General features: G+C 41.7%; 2 long non-coding RNA genes across 6 annotated transcripts; one reads left to right on the top strand and one right to left on the bottom strand.

Annotated features, from left to right (window-relative positions):
* The first annotated feature begins 1,158 nt into the window (after positions 1–1,158).
* Positions 1,159–7,562, top strand: LOC116243537 (uncharacterized). Of its 5 annotated transcripts, none has more exons than XR_004169992.2 (6): positions 1,159–1,795; positions 3,087–3,178; positions 3,799–4,038; positions 4,689–4,829; positions 5,533–5,595; positions 5,689–7,562. It is a non-coding gene; the product is annotated as an uncharacterized LOC116243537 (long non-coding RNA). The 5 variants fall into 5 exon arrangements; XR_016469261.1 differs by having other exon boundaries at positions 1,162–1,795; positions 4,742–4,829; positions 5,533–5,605; XR_016469260.1 differs by having other exon boundaries at positions 1,163–1,795; positions 4,739–4,829.
* Positions 7,563–19,199: 11,637 nt separating this feature from the next.
* LOC149916852 (uncharacterized) lies at positions 19,200–21,166 on the bottom strand. The gene is made up of 3 exons (XR_016469258.1): positions 21,047–21,166; positions 19,624–19,721; positions 19,200–19,545 (listed from the first exon to the last, which is right to left on the bottom strand). It is a non-coding gene; the product is annotated as an uncharacterized LOC149916852 (long non-coding RNA).
* Between the last annotated feature and the right edge of the window lie 209 nt (positions 21,167–21,375).

Below are 21,375 nucleotides of genomic sequence, written 5' to 3'. Positions count from 1 at the left end.
ACAGGCAAAATCCCTTCTGAGCTCAGACATATCGTTACACAGAGAAAAGAGTGAAAGAAACTGATGCTTGTTGTCTGAAGGACACAATTTATTTGTAATCTCAAGATGTTCCTGAGTTATGGAGTTGTTTGTATTCTACCATTTATTTACTCACAATGGTTGGAAATGCTCACCTCGGTGCTCTGCACTGCAGTGAATGTTTGCTGTACTCATTTCGTTCTGCCCTTGGCTATATTCTTTCTCATTGTAACAGTGGCATGAAACAGGGCTAAGAAGGATACAAAATGATGTATCCACAACATAGGCTGCTTCCGCCAATGAGTGACTCCAAAGTAAGATGTATCAGTAGCAGAGATGACTTTTGGCAACTGTGAGGAAAAGTTTTCCCTTTAGAGAATTTCCTGCCTGGTCAGCAACACAGGCAAACACAGGCACAGAGAAAGGTGCTCAGGACCCGAGGGAACCAGCTGTGCTGCAGATGGCACATAGCACTGGTGTCTGAGCTTTGGTTTGCCTGGGCCACACTGATTGAAGAGGAATTGTCTTGGGCCACATATATGTGGGTTGCTCTGAAAGTAGTGCATTCTATTTATTTTCACGGAAATGACAACAGATAAAATGAGTAACTGTTTGGCAGAGCAAATTCTCTGCTACAAATGCTGTTTTTTGACACAGCCACCTCCATTAGCGAAGAATTTTGCCAGCAATGCACACGAGGCTGCATGCTGTGGCTTGTCAAAATGTACACCAGCACACATGACCCACGGCCACTGTCACCACTCCTGAAATGCATTATGCACTGCCTCTCTGTGCTCACATCCATAAATGTTTGGCAAGCATCAATGAAGGCAGTGCATGCCATTTTTTCCACACGGTGGGATTTAGTGACATGTGTTTGCTTCATACACGCTTCTATGTCAGGCTGCCAATACAAACTGCCAGTTTGTATTCACTCAAGGATCATCCACTTGGTTGCCTATAGTAGGCTTTAAGTTTTACTGACCTTTCTAAAAGCTGCATTCTAGATTGGATTTGGTAACAACTGATAGAAGAAACTGACTTTGATATCTTGGATAGTAGATGTAATCATCAGTAATTATAAATGATGAACTGCCATGACAAATCTGCTTACATACATTATCCGAAGAAACTTGGGACAAGAAATGACAGGAAAGCTTGTAAATCTAACACCTGTCATTTATTGTCATCTGTGCTAGCTATTTGGAACCTCACAGCTATCTTTTTCTTATTTTCTTCAGAAGAATAAGATTAAGGATGCAGCCAAAAAGCAGACACAATCACTGGACTATACAGTACAGATTATTAGTAAGGCAGGCTCTGATACCTCTGTACAAAACTGAAAACACAGTCTGAAGCCTGATCAGTGCTCATAAGCAATTACATATTGTCTCTTGTCATAGCACAAGACTTTATTCAATAACCCAGACTATGTTTACCACTCCTTTCTGTTTCTTCAGTCTGCAATGCTAACTGTTATGCAGATGTATTTTATTCTTAGCATTTAACTTATTTGAAGAATTAAATATGTGCAAATACCTACAGTGAGATGAGTAGTGGAAATGCTAAGTCACAGCTTGAACCAGTGATTGAGCACCTGGTAGGAAAGCAGGGCCAACCAGGGAAGCTCAGGTGCAAGCAATACACCTGAGTGACTGGTAGTGGTGGAGCCAGGATCCACCCCTTCTCAGACCTCATTTAAGGGTTGGTAGTGGAGTTGAGAGCATCTTCTTTGGGGATCTCTGTGTAGCTTGAGGACTTTATGGGCATTCTGAAGGTGAGCAGTTTCTTTGTCTTATTGCATCTGAGTAGATTCTTATGTGCTGTTACTTAAGTGCTTGCTGCTCTGCCATCTTGTTATGCTTTCTATCTATGTAACTAAATGCTTGCTTCTGAGTGGGCAGTGTGAAGGTAGATTACTTCTAGACAATTACTGATGATGAGAATGACTTTATTTAAATAATTATAGTTCAATTTCTACAGTATGTCTTCCAGAAAGGATTGGATAATCTAAGTAGCACTAAGGATCAAACTAAGAAAGATGATGCAGAATACAATAATGAGGACTTAAAAGAGGTCAACTAATAGCATCTTTCTGTGTAATTCAAGATCTAAGTTGGTATTTCCATGAAAATATATATGAAATAAGATGCTAGAATTGAATGAAATCTGTAGAAAGGGAGTTAGTTCTCAAGCATCTGTGAGTAAGCTCAGTAACTTTTAAGTTTATGGTCTAATAGCAACTTGAGAGCTAGTTCAGCACACAGAAAAATAAAGCAAGAATAGAACTCATGTTAGAAGTAGTCTGTGGGCTGAATCAAAAATTTGTCATTAACTGGCTATAAGATGCTAAGGCTGGTTCAGATAGGAATTGCACTCAGTGATGTTTTAGCTAATTTTCCCTTAAGGGAAATCCTATGATAATTAGAGGCACAGTGGAGAAGTTGCTTAGAAGCTTGCTGCAGTGCTCAATACCTCTGAGATCTTACAAGTGATAAAACCTTTTGAACAGCCAAAATTAGAGCTGAGAGCAGCCTTCCAACCAAAAACCATGATAAAGAGGCATTGATTTAATTTCTTTGTATGCTAGTAGACCCTTGCACTAAAAATACTTTACTAAACCACCTGAATTGCTCTCCTTTGCAATGGAGTATAAATTACTGAGCAGAGGTTTTTTGCTAGTACTGTTATCATTTGAACTAGCCACACTGATGTTTTAAGGTGCTTGTTTCACTCAGGAACTCCTTGGAGTGAGATTATTAACTGCTCTTATTTGTGCTGAACTCAAAGAAAAGCATTCATTTGACCTCAAAGAGCAACCATTTGGGTTATAAGGTTTATTCCTGGACTTTAGTGAACTTCTATGCATTGATTTTAATCTACTGTCACAGTTTTCTTTTCATTATCAGTACTCCATGTCATAATATGTAGTGCACTGGGAGCTCTACGTTCAGTTCAGCTTAAGTCCAGTTCCATGGACTTAATATTTTTTGGGTACCTGGTTCTGAGAAAAGAACTTCTACATCTCCCAGAAGATTTCCACTGTTCCTTTTCTGTTTTCTATTTAGAGGGGAAGATGAAACTACTCACAAGTTGCAAGATGTCCCCTTTTACTGCTTGTCTCTGCATGCTCTCCAGCCATCTCACCTTCAGCATTTGAGTAAGACCTTCGGTTTTGGCCACGCTCTTATTTGGATTTATTAGATTCAATTCCTATTATATTATATGCTGGTATAATATCAGAGTGCAAGATATTTAGTAAATTAGTTTTTCTCCTCAGATCATTGCTGCTTTTTTGTTGTTAGGCTCATCTTCCCACCCTTTCCCTTTTTTCCCCCTTCCTCCTCTCCCAGGGTGTGGGTCTGTTGGTCCCCATGCTCCACTAGTCACGGAACTGGGATGAACTGGCCCATAAACCTTTGACATCTACCTTGAAATTCTGAATGAACTAGGCCAAGGATGCATGTATTTTTTAATGGCTATTTCAACTTTAAAATGCAATGGGAAATAACATCTGTGTTGGTTGGTTTGTTTGACAATAGGGATCAGCACATTAGCTGAAGAACCAATATATTGGTTTATCAAACAAATCCATAATTGATAGCTTAAACTTCCCATTTCAGCTTTAGTGGGTGAACAGTCTTGTTTTTCCTGAATTTTGCACAGGGGACATAATAGAATACTTTTCTACCTCAGTGATTTTGCTTCATAGGAAGCATTGGAGTCACAATAGAATACTTTTATCTTTTGTCTCTAAATGTGCAAGGACCTTTTTCTCAGGTTCCACGTGCCTTGTTCTTAAGGAGTGACTCACTATGGCCTAAAAAGCAATGGAAATCTTCCCAACTGGGGAAAAGTGTGTGGAAGTGGATCAAAGGCCCAGGTGAGCCTCTGTGACTGAAATCTTCTGCAATGAGGGACTGGAGGAGACCTCTGTTCAAGGCACACAGCAAGTGATTCTCAGGGAGTTTCCCCTTATCCCGGCTCCATTGGGACCAGCCACAACTTCCTTGGAGTATGGTAAGGCATTTCTTTCTCAATGCCTCTGGTGAAGTATGACAGAAGTCTGTAGTATGTATGGAGAGCCAAGGATAAGGGGATCCCCAAGTAGGTACCCCATACGAGCAGGGATATGTCCTGAGTGTGTGGAGGGCTCTGTGTTTCTTGGAAGTAGCATGGTGAGGGGACGCTTGTGAGGAGCCCACAGGAGAAACGGAGTTTGAGCCCCTGTTAAAAAGGATGCTTGAGAGATTCAAGATCCCCAAGAGAAACTGAAGCACTTAGTTTATTGGTAATTATGTTGCATTATGGTTGCTGGTGTTGTGACTTTTGTATGTGAGCATGAGTATGGGAGTGTTAGTGTAACAGCAACAAGCTCTAACTTTTTCTCTCTGTGGTGTGTATTTGCTGGATCTGTGGATTGTGTCATCAGAGCTATTGAGACTAGAGACTTTAACAGAGAATTTAAGTTTGCTGAACTGTAGCATGTAGTCTTAAAAGGAGAACCGGAAAACCTGATGTGGACTCCAAAATGTGGAAGTCCTTCAGAGACCTCCCCTTGGAAAGCCCCTATTTGAAAGCTGTAGCAAATGCAATCTTGCTTATACAAGAGGCTGGAAAATTGAAATTTTCTTTGGGAAATAAAGTAACTTTGTATACTACCTTTACAGTTACTGTAGTATTGAATGAATTGAAATGGAAGTTATGGGTTATCTCCAAGCAGGATCATGAAGTACCAAGTGGTGGAACATGAGGGCATGCAAACGTTTGTGGATGGTAGCAGTTTGGTGTGAGACTGCTTAAAAGGCCAGGTATGCTGTAACAACTAGAGATGAAGTAACAGGCTGAGACTCCAGCACTACCACCTCAGCAGAGAAAACAGAACTCACTCTTGTTAAGAGCACTGGTCCTAGCAAAGAGTGTCAATACTTGGACAGACTTAAAAATTTGTGTTTGGGGTCGTGCATAGTTGCTATCTGGAAAGAACAGTGTCTATTAACATCTCAGAACACCTGTAAAACAATAGTAGAATTGCTAGAAAAGTTGCAATTGTCAAAAGAAATAACTATAATATGCTGAAAAGCTTGCCAATCAAATGACAGTGATATAATTTTGCACAAAAACTGTGCAGATACAGCTGCAAAAAATGCGGCAGGAGGAGTTTTCTTCCAACTAATACCCCTAAGATCTGAAGAATTGATTAATGAACCTCTGAAGTACCAGATACAAGAAGGGGGGGGGGGGGGGTGAGGGGGAGGGAGTAGGGGTGTAGGGGTGAATAGCTTCCAATAGCAATTAGAATAGGGATATCATCAGAGGCTCACATTTTGTAGCAGGAATTGTTCAAAACCTAGAAAAAAATCATTGGAATAGCACAAGATTTACATACTCTGTATGGAGCATGCTATAGTGGAAAGATGGGGGGGGAAAAATGAATTAAACTTGGTAAAACAAAGTAGTAAAATCTGTTAAGAAACAGACTTGAAATGACCTGAGGCATCTTATATATATTAGGTAAAGCTACATGCTGAAGAAAAAATTAGTCCTCATGAAGTTGTGTATGGAAGACCACTTCAGGTATTGGCAGGTGGTATTGATGTAAACCAATTAGGCGAACTAAAACTAAGAAAATATAATCTCCTTAGGGTAAGTGTTATCTTCTACTCACAGGTTCATGGCACAGGTGGTACTAACACCTCTGGAAGTCACAATACATCTGTCCAAACTGATGAGTGGATGTATCTATGGACTCGGAGCTCTGAAGCACTACAGGAGAAGTGGAAAGGACTGTATCAAATACTACTGACAACAGAAGCTGCTACCAAGGTGTTAGGAGTAGACTCTTGAATTCATTACACAAGAATAAAAAGCACCACAGTGCCCACAGTGGCAAGTAGAACCAACTGCACTGCTGAAACTGAAATTTTCACATAAATGAATGTAGCTTGTAAACAAGGAAATGAAAAATGTTATGCAATTAAATGAAGTTATTGAGGTATGGTTACCATTAGAGTATATAGTGATTGTTTGCCTTATATTAACTGCATCAACTGTGTGTGGAAAAAACCTCTTCTGCAGTACTTAAGGGATATATATTCTGCTTGTCTAAAATAACATTTTAGTAATACTTATGCTTATTTATAGTGTGGGATCGAAATAAGCACATGAAATTGATGGAAAAGGTGTTGGATATGCTCAGTTGTCAAAATGTGGCAAGTCCATACCTATGATGGGGATTATCACTATTGAAACAGAGTTGGGGTACAGTATTTGTTATCAAACCTGTGGGGTACTTTGTAGACAAATACAGAATCACAAACATAGATTGTAGAGACCCAGCCTATGAATGAGACCATTTGCCTGGATACAGGGACTAGTCAGTTAGGGAAGGCTCCAGTAGTAAGATAGTGCACTGTAAATGGATCGGAGAAATGAGTATTTTGGGGGAGGGGGGGAACAGGGATAAATATTGGGTGTCAGCCAAAGGGAAAGGATGGCACTTGCTGTGTGGAGATCAAGCTTGGAAGATACCACTCCTGTGGTGGACTGGAACCTTTACCCTAGGAATAGTAATGCCAAAGGTTAACAGATAAATTAACTAGGATAATACAGGCCCAAGTACCCTCAAAAGTCAAGAGAATTGCTCATTCCGCCAATGGAAAGACCTGGTAGATTTCACTCATTCATCAGGTGGTTAATTCCCTTTTTAGGAGTTGTAGAATTGGAAAAGGCTGTAGTGAACACCTCAGCAGATATGAAACACCTTGAAAGTAGAACTTTGGATGCTATTATTGCCATTGAAGTCCAAAGCTTAGCCAGAGTGGCTAAGGGAATGCAAAATAGAATGGCTTTAGGTATGTTGTTAACTGCACAAGGGGGAATTGATACAATAGCAAGTACTAGTGGTTGTGTTCATGTAGATCAGAGTGGTGGAATAGAAACAAATGCATATATGAAACCAAACTGAAGTAATGCATGAAGTAATGCATAAAGTAAGCCAAGATGATGTAAGCTGAAAACAAAATGACTTCCTGGCTTCCCAAATTCAAATGGTTAAAGAAGTTTTCTGTGGAATAGTGTGTAATCACTATGTATCATTGCTTGTTGCACGATTGAATGTTGGAGGTATATCTAAATTTGAAAGGTCAAGAGTGGTGAGGATTAGGATAGTAATCCTCAAAAAGAAAATAGCAATAGGGATTAGTGCATTAGTTTAAGAATCAAAATATTAGGTTAGCATAAGGAATCTAAGTGATAGCTCTGAAACTTCCAGTTTTAGCTTTAGTCTTGTCCCCAGTGCAAAACTGAGGAGAAACAGAATACTTTAATCTTCTATTTCAATGATTGTGGCTCACAAGAAGTATTGGAGCTGCAATAGAATGGTTGTCCTTGCACATTTTGATGCAAAAGATTTTCCTTGGGTTCTGCATACGCTGTTTTTCAAGAAGTGACTTACTATGGCCTAATAAGCAATGGGAATCTTCCAGACTTGGGAAAAGTGGATGGAAATGAGCTGCAGTGAATTAAGCTGATGGTGGGGGGGGGGGGGGAAAGCAGGTAGGCACTCAATCACCCGGGGTATTACTGAGCATGCTCAAAGGGAAATTAGCACATATCTATGAGACCATGAAAAAGAATGAATATGTATGTTAATATACTGCATATGTGTGTCTTAACTGTTTAAATGTAGAACCTGAACTCTGAGAGGATGTGCTTGCCTGTCACGTTGCCCAGTGTGCATCATGAGGAATAAAGGAATGCCACTTTCTAACACCACACTGGAGATAGAATTTTTTCCCCTGGATTTTGGCTGACTGCGTTTTGATCAATCATTTGGAATTTTTCTGGAATAATTTCTGTCTGTATTATGTATACTGTAGTCCATTCTTGTTTTTTACATCAATAAAACCTGTAGATAATAGAGAATATTGCATGCTGATTAAGGAATGCAAGTGACAAAACTTCAAGTCGTTAAGATTAGGGAAACTGACAAAACTAGAAGGACATAATTTAGGAAACAATTATCCATCCCAGATGAGAGAGTGCTACAGATTTAATTGAAAAACCTATGGAATGCATTACTGTTAATTAAATCACACCCCATGCAAGTTATTAAAGTATTTTCCCTTGTGCAGGTGATAAACATTCCATTTTGCACAGAAGAAATGAAGTAGAACACAAAGAGTCAATATGAAATTAAAAAGGGACTGAAGTTTTCATAGCACAAAATGTATTATTCAAAAATCAAGGAATTTGGATGCAAATGATGGAACAAGGGGGGGGGAAAGCTGAAGAAGAGGTCTCATTTGTGTACAGAGCAGCTAGGACAGAGAAATTACACTGGTTGTTAACCTAACTATTTGTTATGAGAAGACCTGTTAGTTAAATTCCAGTTATAGGGTCAGCTTAATTAGAAAGGGTATCAAACGTGAGTGTATAAGTGCTACAATGTCACAAGTAAGGTCTTTCTCCTTTTATATAGCCCCAAAACAAACTGAGGAAGTGATGGTAGTTTATTACTTGGATGTGTTCATATTCCAAGCCTAACAAACAACAGTCCAATTTACAAAATACATTTCTAATGCTTTAAGCACAACAAGATCAGGTATACAGGTTTGCACTGCATATATCAGAACAGCATTTTGTCTATGGTGCAGGTCAAGATTCAGCACATCACGCCTCCTGTCATTGGCACCATTATTTCTGTAGCAACAAAATGGTGGCCTTACAACCACCTCTTGCTGGAAGTATAATAGACAACACCTGTAAAGGTAATCTTCAGCTTCCCTGTCACATTCAGATTGCACTGAGGAAAACGATTGGCATGAACAAGAAGCCAAGCAGTACTCTGCTTTCTCCTTTACTGACTTCAACTCAGCTACCTCAATGGCCAGGTTAGCTCAGCACTTTTAATTGGCTTTTGACCACTAATGTGCAGGCTGGCGTGTAAAAATCACATTGCTTATTATCACAAATAAATGAACCTCAGTATAGCCACTCTCTTTCTCTCTATACTTTCTTTCCCTCCTCAGTCTAAGCGTGGCTCTGTTTTTCCAAGACCACTGCCTTACAACATGTCCTCTCATTTAAAATACTTGATCAAAAATATCACCTGCATCATCTAAGGGCTGCTGTGGTATTGCAAGCAAGCATTAGCAGAATATTTTGCATAATTACTTTTTCAAATCATTTCCAGTACCAAAATAATTGCTCATTGCATTACAGCAGAATTTTTCTGGGTGCAGCATTGCAGTGAGTATCATATTGCAGCAAATATCTAAGATACAATCAGTAGTTTAGGACAGCAGAGGTCAGGTTCCTTGAACTGCTCTCTTCCAGCCAGCAACGTTCTAGGATGATACGCAGCACTCCTGACAAAAGCAGTCTCCGGTTAAGTAACACTTAGTTCAAGTTTAATGAGTACTTACAGTTTATCAGAAATTGCTGCCCAACTCTGATGAAACTTCCCTAAAGAGCTTGACTCGGCTCCCATCTTCTAAGAACAACTGTATCACTTTAAAGTTTCAAATTTATGTCAGCTCAATCACTGTTTAATCAATTATTCCAGGCAAAATTAAATTTAAAAAAAGAACTGTTTTCTTGCTTGAGCTAATTACTGTAAATAATCAATTATTTTATGTGTACATTAAAAAAAAAAAAACAAAAAAACAATTCATAACTTGTCTCATTTGTTTATTTTTAATTATATTTGAATGCATATGGATTGCAGAAAGGACGCTTTTAAAAACATTAAGTAGGGACACAAAATCATGCTACACAAATGCTTCTGCTGCTTCTTACTAGGTGGAATTGGCCTCTCACTGCAGTTCAAATAGAAATTGATACAAACTTTTCTCCTTTTTCTTAAATGAAGTAGTGACTAAATAGCAACAAATTGCTCAGAAAAATGTGAGCAAGTTATGGAAGGCCTAAGGAGCCCATTCTGTTTTGTTCACTACAGCTTTCGAAGGTTTTAAATCACCCAGTAATTCATAGGCACAAAGCAGTTCAAGAGGAACTCTCCAGCAACTTCTTTGAGGCTCTGGATGGGATTCTATAGCCCAGGATCTCTTTCCTTTGAGCAGACTTCTCAAAGCACTTCTTGAGCAGACTTCTTGAGCGCTTCCCCTGGAGAACGTCGCAATATATCACATACGCTTGTCAAGATCTCTTGCCTCACTCTGCACATTCAGATCTCCCTTCTTTTCCCATCTGACACTACGATGGCTGTGAAAATATATCCGTAACAGTGTACAATAAAAACATGCACAGTTCTACAATTATAAAAAATTAAAATGAGTGTAGTCCAACTTTCAGGATTTTAAATTAAGAATGAAACTGCTGTGTAAAGTGAGCTTCATCACTGAAGTCTTTACTGTACACATAGCACCTGTGTCCCTCACAGAAAGACTTCCTACTGACTTATATGACACGTGAACATAATTCTGAGCAACACTATGGAGAACTGTTTGTAAAGCTCTGCTTCAAATTTCACCGGTTGGCAATTTTCTTGTGTGTATCATTAAATCATTTGGCCATTTGTCACATCCCTACTCCCATATTTCCACTGCTGGTTTTAGTTACATTTTCTCCGAGGTAAAAAGCTGTTACAGGTTTAACAAACTCTTTTTCTCCTTTTCTCTTTTTTGGATGAGGGATGAAAGAAAGTGGAGTGGGGATGAGGGCCTTTTGAAACTGTTAAGGCTAGGGACAGTCTTTGGAAGGGTGATTCTCTATCATTCCATTTGTGTCAAATGTGATCAGTTTGAATTAGGTACAATTATTTAAGTTATTAATGAACCCAAAAATGAAGTGAAAATGAGAAGCGCATAACAAACTTTAAGTGTAACTTAAGTCTGTAATTCAGATCTAGAGACCACATGTCTAACTGTCAGGACCCTGAGCTGGCCCTAACGAGGCACAGCTGTGCTAATGAAGCAGCGTCTCCCAGGTGCTGCGGGACTGCGGCTGCCCAGGCACAGCTGAGCCTCATTGAGATATCAGGGCAGGGCCTGCCCCCAAGCTTCTTAAGCTCCACTGCAGGCCGCTGGGAGCTGTGAGGGAGTTTCTCGTCTGCAGAAGCAGCAGTAAGGTTCTGCTCCTTTGTGCTGCTGGGGCTGAAAGGGAGGTGCGAGGGGCTGCTTTCAAAGTGAGACCTTGGGATTCTATTTAACTTTCTCTGTTTGTTACTTTGTTTCAGGCTGCAGTGAGACTAGTTGCAGTGAGAATTAGCTCAAACCAGTGAGCCGTGCTGGTAGTAATGGGGCTACGGAGATGGTGAGTGCTTGGGAGTTATCAGGGGCTCTGCCTGCAGCAGGGGGCTGCTGCACCTCCTGCTCTTCTCCTCCTGCTCTCTTTGGGGCTGGTGTAGAGCTACTGCTGAGAGTGGTGTTGCCTGGCTTCCTTGTAGTTTCTGAGGGGGCTGACACAGGGCTGCTGCTCAGTTCCTTGAGTTCCAGCACAGCCCTGTGGTGCTCTCAGTGCCCCAGGTGTTTTTTGTTTTTTTGTTTTTTAAGCAGGTGCTTCAGTTCTTCCTGCTCTCATCAGTGGGAGTCAGTAGGATGGAGCTGAATTCCTCTAGCCCTGGTGCTGCTGGAAGTAAGAAGCAGCACAAAGGGCTTCTGAAGGCATTTTCTCCTGTCATAGGCTGAGTGGGGGCTGCAGAAGGGCCTCTTGTCAGCCTAAGTCAGCGAGCAGTTCTGGAAGCTGTAGGTTTGTGGAAGTGGTGAGTGCTGGGAGTCACTAGGTAAGTTCTGTCTTCTTGTGGTGTAAGGCACTGCTTGAATACCTCTCTTTCTTTAGGATGGGCATGGTGGCTGGGCTCCCTCAGGACTGCTGCTGAACTCCCTGAGGCCAAGTATGACCCTGGGCTGGCCTCAGCCCCCAGGTAGTGTTTTGTTGGTGTTTCAACCCCTCTTGCTTCCAGGAGCAAGGAGGATGGAACCATGTATTTCCTTCCTTCCTGCTCTTCTCCCCCTCCCCCCTGTGTGTAATTCTGGGAGCATGATGTCATTCCTACTGTGGTGACATTTTGCATGATAGGCATGGTGTTGTGGATGGCTGTATTCTTCTTAGGAAAGATGGACTGGCAAGGTGCTGGAACAGCTGCTCTTCCAGTGAGACAACTGGAGCATACTGAGCTCTGCCCGGAGATGAATGAAGAACTTCCAGAGCAGGTTCAGTGTCCTAGCAGGTAATGGGTAGCTGTGAGCCAGCAGTGTGGCTGAGAAGGCCAACATCATGGGGCGCATTAGCATGAGCATGGCCAGTGGCGATTCCCCCCTTCTAATCTGCCCTGGCAAGACTGTCTGGATTACTTTGTCCAGTTCTGGGCTCTGCAGGGCAAGAAACACAACAAGCTTGTGGAGAGCAACAAACTGAAGGACCTGGAGCTTCTCCCTTCTGAGGAATAGATGAGACCTGGGAAGAATCTCACTAGCGTTGGACTCCTGCACTTCAGGTATTTACTAGTTGATGGGAAGTGTGCAGTGGTAGAATGGAGCTAATGTTTCCAGACCTTAACACAAGTTCTATTCAAGCACAAGGGGGAATGATTTTACTGTGGGAGTCTCCTCTGGGGATTTTCAAGTGGTGTCTGGGTGCTTTCCTGGGTAATACGCTGTAGGGGAGGCTTTATCAAGGGGGTGGGACTGGATGATCTGTGGAGGGGCCTTTCCATTTCCTATGGCTCTGTGATTCTGATCTCCTTGCAGGGTGAGGGCTGCAGTGGAGTGTCTTGCAGCAAGGGTTAGCCCAAGTATGTGTGCAGTTTCATCTTTGGGATGATGGAGGTGAGTGATGGGGATCCAGGGGTGTGAGCCCTTGAACCCAAAAGCTGCCCTTCTTCATGCCTAGGTGTGGAGATTCCAACACTGGAGGCAGTTCATGTTGCTCTTCCTGCAGGTTCAGCACAGGAGTGAGGATCCTGGCAGTGTCTCTCTAGTGCCTCTGGAGAGAGTGAGCTTTGTCCTTTTGTCCCTGGGATGGTGTTCATGGCTCAGGCTGGGTGCCAGAGGACAAGCCCCTTCTGTGTAGCAGGTGTGCCTGCCCTGGTGGGGTCCTGCACTCCTGATCTGTTTCTCTTTCTCTCAGGTTCAGCTGGTCTTACAAGAAGGTCAACATGGTTGCTTTGGAGTGGCAATCTGGAAGGCTCGAGAAGCAGAAGTGGAGCTGACCTGAGAGGTAGGTGTTGGTGTGTCCCATGGGCAGTCTCTTGGCTGTGGCAGATCCCTCTTTGTTTTCTGGGACTTAGGTGGTGGTTGAAGTGGCTTGTAGATTATTTGGCTTAGAAGTTTGTGGTTTTTGTGAGGGCAGTCATGGAGGTTTCTGTTGGTCTGAAGAGGACTACAATTGTATCAGCTAGATTTATTTCTTTTCCTGTGAGGTGGCTTGTTGCAGTGGTGGGGGTCTTGGAATGTGTGATTTGTCTGGGTAGTGTTTGCTTAGTAGTTTTGTTTAGGGGGCTAGAGAGTGGGGTTTGCACTATCTCAAAGAGATTATATTTTTTTTTTTTTGGTGGGAGGGTGGGTGCTGCTGGTTGGCATTGGTTGTGGGGGGGTGCCTCCCCCCCTGGGGGGGTGTGGGGTGATGCTCCTCCTGAGCTGGAAGGGAGAAGGTAAGGCTGGGTTCTATGTTGGGCAGGAGGAGAAAGTTGAGTTTGCTTCAAGCCTCAGGTAAAACCTTTTTGGAGGAACTCCTGGTCTGTGGCTTAAGAGGTCTCTGCAGTTGCTTACTGTGCTCTGGGGGATCTTCCCTCTTGACAGGGTTTGAGTAAACATCTGGAGGTGAAATGACCCTGTGGTATGTGTCCAAGTATATATTCTGTGTATGCTATGGATGTTGTACAGTATTAACAACCTAGATACCCTGAGATTGTTAGGAAGGAGGAAAGTTGCTGCTCTTGGCAACTCTTTTGGCAACTCCCCTAGGAAAAATCCAACAAGAAAATGAGTGTAAACACTTAAGAATCTTCCAGAGAGGTCTATGATAAAGCCAAATCAGTTCTTAAATTTATGTAACTGTAAAAAAAAAAAAAGACCTCTATACAAGGTTTTAAACATAGTGTTTAAGATAATACTTCAAATGAAGTGCACTGAATCAGTTGGCAGGCAATTTAAAACAAAAGTGTTAAATTCTCCATTTAAGAGAGACATCTACTTTCTTGCTAAAGCAAAACTGTGTAGGTGGACACTTATGTATTATTGTGTTCTTACCTCAATAGTAGTAACAAAGTTTGCTTTTGTGAGGTGGGAAGCAATGAATTCTCCTATAAAATGGATCACTGGCTCATTGTGGCTCTTTGGAAAGACTCTTTCTACCCAAAGCAGATGTGTTCTACATTTCATGTAGGAAGTAGCATACCTTAATCTCTGTAGCAAAATGGAACAGCTAGACTTAGGCAGCTAGACTTAGCAAGCTGGAGCTTTCAGGGTGAAGTAGATGCCTGTCTGTCTTCAACTAAACTTAAAATAAGCACAAAACCCAATAAGTTCTTGCTTACCACAAAAAAGGATGTGCCAGCTATTTCTGTGCTTGGGACTTCAGCTTAGTTAGTTCAGGGAATGAGAAAGGGGAGAAAAATGACCTCTTACAATCAGCAGTTTACTATTGCAAATCAGCAGTTTACTATTGCATGTTCTGTAAAAGAATCAAAAGCATAACTTATATCAATAACAAATGTTTTTACAAATTATCAGTGTCAATACCACACTGCATCAGACTTGCTTTACTCAATGAAATCACTAACTATGTTTCCAGTGTTTGTACTGTTGCAGCTGGATTTCTGAATTGAAGCATTTCTTTAATTTGGTGGAGTTTCCTGAGCTTGAAGGCAGGTACTGTCCTGAGAGAGGAGCAGCACTGACTGCCTCATAGAGGAACTTCTAGTTTCCTGTTGTAAGTTTAGTTCACTGAAAACTATTTCTGGTTTCTAGCTAAATAACTCCAACTAGCGCTTCACAGTGTTGGTAGGTTAGCTCCTGTGAACATTCATCCCAAACTGAGACCAAATGCATGTGTGAACAACAAAAATACATCCTATTCTGTAAAATAAAAAAAAATTGTATATGGATTCTACCTTGACATTAAATGTTTACATATACTATACTGTATCTTTCTAAGAATTTACAATTATTGGTTTTACTTCTAATTAGTTAATTATATAATTCAGCTGTGATAATTCTAGAAAAAGTCAAGGTAACCTGCTACTTCCCTTCAACAGAATTTCAGTTAGTTACTAGGTTATTTTACTCATTAGTTCATGATGATGTCTGTAGGAAATTACTGTGTCACTCCTCATGTTAAAGAGGATTTATATTTTTTCCAAAGTGATTTCTAAAGTGTATGTTACTAAGATTATTTATTAAAAATGCGTCATTGAATTTGTGTCTGTTTATTTCTGCTTCTGAAATCATAAAGCATCCTCAGTTGGAAGGGATGTGCAACTCCTATCTTTACCTACAGCCACCCAAAGCTTAAATTCTATGGCCAAGAGCACTGTATAAATGCTTCTGGGGCTGTGACCACTGCCCTGTGGGGTGCCTGGTCAGCTTCTGCTGAAGAAACTTTTCATAATCTCCATGTGATCCTCCCCTGATGCAACTCTGTACCAGGCCCCTGGGCTGCTGCAGCTATGGGGCCTCAGTGTCTAAACCTTGCACCATCTCTGTATCATACAGTTATTAAGGTAGGAAAAGACCAGTAAGATCATCTGGTCCCACTATCAACCCATAACCACTCAACTGTGTAACTCAGTGCAACACCAACCTTTTCTTTTGAACACCTCCAGCACTGGTAATTCTTCCACCTCTTTCTGAGAGAAAATTTTTCCTGTTATCCAACCTGAACCTCCTCTGCCATAACTTAAGGCCATTCCTTCTTCTATCACTGGCTACCTGGCAAAAGAAGCTGACCCCTACCTCACTACAGCTTCCTTTCACACAGTTGTAAAAAATAAGCTTCATTGGATGCTTTCTAGGAGCTTTATTCCTTTTTTATATACTGTGGTGTGCAAAACTGTGCACAGCACTCAAATAGGCTGCAGCGTGGAATGGGACAATCCCTTCCCTGCCTCATAGTATGGAGTCTGAGGCACCCCAGGGTCCAGCTGGACCTCTTGGCTGCCAGGACATGCTGCTGACCTGAATTTAACTTGCCATCAACCTTTCCACAGGGCTGCTCTCTGGCCTCTCACCCTCCAGTCTGTACATACAGCCAGGATTGACCCATCCTAGGTACAGAATGCAGCACTTTCTCTTGTCACGCTTTGCATGGTTGATGACTGCACAGCCTACTACTGTGTCAGGATCTCTCCTTTCTCCCTCTGAGGAGTCAACAGATCCTCATAATTTAGCATCATCAGCAAGTGTGCTTAATACACCATCAAGTCCTACATCCAGATCATTTATAGAAGTACTCAAGAGAACTGGCTCTGAAATGAAGCCCTGTGAAATCTGACTAGTGACTGTCTGCCAGCTTCTTGCACTCTCATGTATTCTAACACTTCAACCCTCTTTTGTAGGGGGCTGAATAATTATTCAGTTTTGTTTGTTTTAAGATGTTCAATTAGGAAGGGCCATTTTAACACAGGATTTAGTTATCAGATTTTTCTTGTGTACTCCTCAAATGGATAATACACACTTGGAGCTAAACCAGATTAAGACATTTAGTTGTTGTAATGAAGGGATTCTCTTGAGCAGCAATGCACTCATAGGAGCAGTTAAAAAGGCAGCAATTATTGAAATAAAATGCATTAGATAGTTGAAGTTAGTGGGCATACTCCTCTAATACAGGAACATAAAGAGACCAGTCTTCAGCAGTAATTAATCTATAGCTAATGAGTGCAGATTTTCTCCCACCCAAAGCTAGATATTTCTAACCATTACAATTCCAGGCATTTTACTATTCAAACTTTCTGCATAGTCACATTACTACTATGTATTGTACTTATCCAGAACAGCTGGAGCAAGAAGTACAGTTTGCAGATATAAAGCCTAAAACCACAAAAGAAAAAAGCCTCCACACCCCTTCCATTGATTGAGAACATATTTCCTGGGCACATTCAGAAGATGACTTCCACCATTAGTCTTTCTAATGTATCTTTCCTTATAAATAGAAGTATAAACTCCTGACTGTCTCTTTAGCTGGAGGCCCAGGCTGTGCAAGTGTATTTCCCAATCAGCAAATAGAAGAAAGGATTTACTTTCTCCCTTTTTTTTTTTAAATGACCAATTCAGAAATAAAAGCTTTAATCATTAATTCATGTGGGCTTAGCAACAATGAACAGCATTCAGCTGTGAGCAGTTCCACAAATCTGACCTTTGTTCCTTCATTGTTCATACTGAGCATGGATCCCCAATCACACAGTGCGTGAGGAAGCTCTGACCTTCCCAGTATCTATACTTATCTGTGGTAATTACGTGCATAGTAATCTCACTTCTGCATCAACTTGGGTTACCAAGCTGAGAAGGTAAACCCCTCCCCACAAACATACACAATGAATGGCAAACAACAGGGATTTTTTAATTTAACAAGAAATAAAAATAAACCCTACAAGGACAATAGTAGGTCTATTATACTTTACCTGATTTAGCAGTTCTTAGTGGTTCATAGGTTAAGTACTTGACACTACAAAAACCAGTGGTAGGAGTAGGAACAGTAAGGAAAGAGGAAGGCTTCAGATGTGGTCTTGAAAATCTTACTGCTTGCAGAATAAGCTATTTTGACTACCTAGACACACTGGCCTTGAAGAAGTCAGGCAGAACTGCTTATTCTAAACACATTTCCCAGGAGACAAGCTCCCACAGCTTTGTGAGCCTAGTAAAAGTGTAAAAGCACACAAGAACAGGTCAAATGAATCCCAAGGAAGAAAAATGAGCTTGCTAGTCGGTACTGCTGGGGAAAACAGCTGAGGAGACAGCCTGGCTGAGAGGCTGCTTTACTGTTCTGTTTTAAACGGGAGTCTGACAAAGTAAGATGATCAAACAGGAAAGTACATTCATAAAGTCACCACCTGACTCACTGAACCCTCTTCTTAATTACCTACGAAGAGACAGGCTGAGGTTTTGCTTAGAAAAGCTGCAAGAAGAATTTGCTTGATTCCGAGATGGGGCTTCTTAAAGGAAGCTTGCTGTATCCTTAAGAACTAATTGCCTTCCAACAAATCCCGAATACAAGAATACATCAATAAACAAACAAATTAGGAAAACCGTAAAAAATAAGCAGCCGTTAGTTTCGTTAGAAGCTTTTCTAAAAACGCTGCTTGACTGACGCAGCGGAGGAGCTGAGAGCTCCCGCCGACAGCAGCCCGCGCGGTGAGCGCCGGGGATACGCGTTACGTAGCGCTGACACGGAGCAAAGCAGTCGCTCACAGCCGCAAGAGCAGCCTTCCATCCGTCCTCAGCGCCGCAGCTACAGGAAGGGCCGGGCAACGTCCGCACCCGCACGGCGAAACTGCACTTCCTCAGCTGTACCTACGACCTTCGGCTTCTTCGGAGGAGCCGACAGGAGGAGCCGACCCGCACACACCACAGCCCCGACGCCCTCCTCGATCCCCGCACAAACGCGGGGCCGGAAGCTTTAAGCGCAGCGCGGCACCGCCCCCCTCCCACGTGACCGCCCACGTGACCGGCGCCGGGCGCCGCGCTCGGCGGCTCGCTGTGCTGCCGCTGCCGGCAGCGCCGTGGCAGTTCTGCGTCGGGGAGCGGTGGGGGCGCGGAGGGAAGGCTGCGGTTAGCGCCGTTTCGCAGCCGTCGCTTCCCTTCAGGGGGAAGAAGGGGTGGGCGAGAGGAGCGGGGCCCTCCGTCCGCCCTTCTGCAGCGCTCGCCCGACCGAACTGCGTTTGGCGGAGCGGGAGCGCGGCGAAGCTGCGGCGTGACGACGTGGCCGCGGAGCTCCGCGGCCGGGGAGAGCCGGGAAAGACCGGCACAGAAGCGTGGAATGGGCTGGGTTGGAAGGGACCCCGAGGAGCATCGAATTCCAGCCCCTTTGCAGGGGGTCAGAGTATATGAGTTGTATGAACGTCTTCACAACAGTCCTAGCTTAGTGAATTAGTCCCATCACTCCCTAGACAAAACTATTCCCTTTGGTTGCATATATAGTATATGTTATGATGCAAGGAAAACAGGAGCTCAAAAATATGCATCAATAAAGAGAAAACAATTGCTCGTTTTTTTTTTTTTTTTTTCAGTTTCACAGCACTGTTAGGTGCTGCAGCTGCAGTATCCTTAGAGATGCACAGCACTGGGTTTGACCAAGTGAACAGACCCGGCATCTCACTCCACTTCAGCCTATGCTGCCGGTTCTGTAACCATCTCTATTCCCAAAACTATTAGACAGATACAGGTTGTAACACACAGTGGTGCTCACCTTCACAGTGAAGCAAAAGCAGGTCTGAAAAGTCTCTTGCGGTTCTAATCGCCTGTGGCTCAAAGCAAACAATCCACATGGACGTGTCAGGATGTGATTTTCCACTCACATCAGAAATTTCACCGATCCTTAGCTCTTTTAAGTGTAAATGCACACTTTTCCCTACGGAGGACAAATACAACCTTGTAGGTAAAATAAACTTTGAGAGACGGCTCCTGTTAGAATACATTGCGTTCTTACCTTCTTTTAAAAGGTGATATCTGTGATAAACCTACCGAACAGCTAAGGCCCAGAAAGGCTTCAGAAAATACAACTCCAATAGCCCATGCTGATACAGACTGTAGAAATTAGAAAGGAAAAATAAAAGAGCGAATCTGTTAAAAGCTTGTCGATGTTCTCACAAGCATGTTTTCAAAATCTGTGCAATATGTAGTCACATTTTTTTTCCACTTTCTTTGACATCACAGCACAAGTTTCAGGTAGAGAAATAAAACCCCCTGTGACAATGTTAAAATCACCTGGGCAAAGATGGAAGAGATGACATCACAATTCTTGTAATTTTTGTGTTACTGTTAATTTGGTAACACTCAGATGATAAGCGATGCTGAAGTACCAGACTTTCGTTAATTTGACAAACATGCCTTTATCTAAAGTATTTTGTCTGTACACTGAGAGGGCTGATAAGTGTCTTCAGCAGCTCACTAAATAATCACTTGGTGAGGAGAGAGAAACAAAGAATTCCGTGATGAAGAATGTTCATGCTCTTAAAACACAACCCAAAAAAATAAAGGAGGAGGAAAGCCAGGAAGAAGAGGATGTGAGCCTAACGAGCCTTCTAGAAAGAAGAAATGGAATGAAGATATATGAAATGTAGATGTAAATGGAATTCCATTTTTAGCACGTGGTCAGCGATGTATGAGCTCAGAACTGAACTCACTGCACGCAAAACAGGAATGGCTGGAAATCAGCTGTGCTACCAAAGGGAAAATCTCAGCAGAGATTTGCACACCATCAGCACACTATTGCTCAGCATGTTTACATCAGCAAAAAGACATCTCCTTTCAGCAACTTGCAACCATTTTCCCATCCTAGCAGTACATAGCAAATTTATCAACTTGGGTGCCAAAATCACTCAAAATAGAAAACAACAAAAAGAAATGGGAAGACTAAAATCAAACAAGGTACCTGAGATCCAGAGATAAAAGAATGCTCAAAGGCTGAAGGTGTATTTCAGCATTTCAAATTAAAGAGGCATGATTTAAAGCAAACAAACCAATTTAAAAAAATACCAGTAAAGATAATGCATCTTGGTTGGAAAATTACAATCTAGATTTTGACCTTTATGTACTGAGTCTGAAAATCTCATGGTTACACATTACTGTAATCTCTGGTTAAAATTGGCTAGAATCAGTTCTACAGTAAGCTGTTGATTTTTTATTTTTTGTCGTAGATTAAAATTATTTTAATCAATTATTTTAAAAATATGCATAATTCTTCATCAAAACATTCAGTATTAAGAATTTCTAATTTTACTCAATGAAAAATTAATGTTAATATTAGGGTTTTTCTCTTCGTTAGATGTTACCTAGCACGACGTCAAATAAATCCACCTGGCTGTTTCATATTTAACTGCATCTACATTTCTCCACCCTTCAATACTAACCTTGAAAGTTTCAGAGCAGGAATTATCTAAAATGTTTTCCGTTGACTTGTTGCCATTCTAGGATTCTGTGTTGCTCTGGATACCCAGCATAAAACTGTCAACCTCACTTTTCCTCTGAAAATAAAGTTGAGAATTGACTTTACTCGTTATAGAAATGTTATTTATTCAGTAACATTTACTGTCATTTTTTCTTTCTTGTGGATGAGAGAGATCTCAGACAAAGGTCACTGTTTCAGACCACGTGAAGTTCAACTGCAAAATCCATCTGCAAAACCCACAGCAGAATGCATTTGTATTAGTGTAAAGCACGTTTACATTTAGTGACATCA

The sequence above is a fragment of the Phasianus colchicus genome, chromosome 9, assembly GCF_987193195.1.
Source record: "Phasianus colchicus chromosome 9, bPhaCol1.hap1.1, whole genome shotgun sequence".
Taxonomy (NCBI): Eukaryota; Metazoa; Chordata; class Aves; order Galliformes; family Phasianidae; genus Phasianus; species Phasianus colchicus.
The sequence above is the reverse complement of the archived record's forward strand: the minus strand, read 5'-3'. Positions and strand labels throughout refer to the sequence as shown.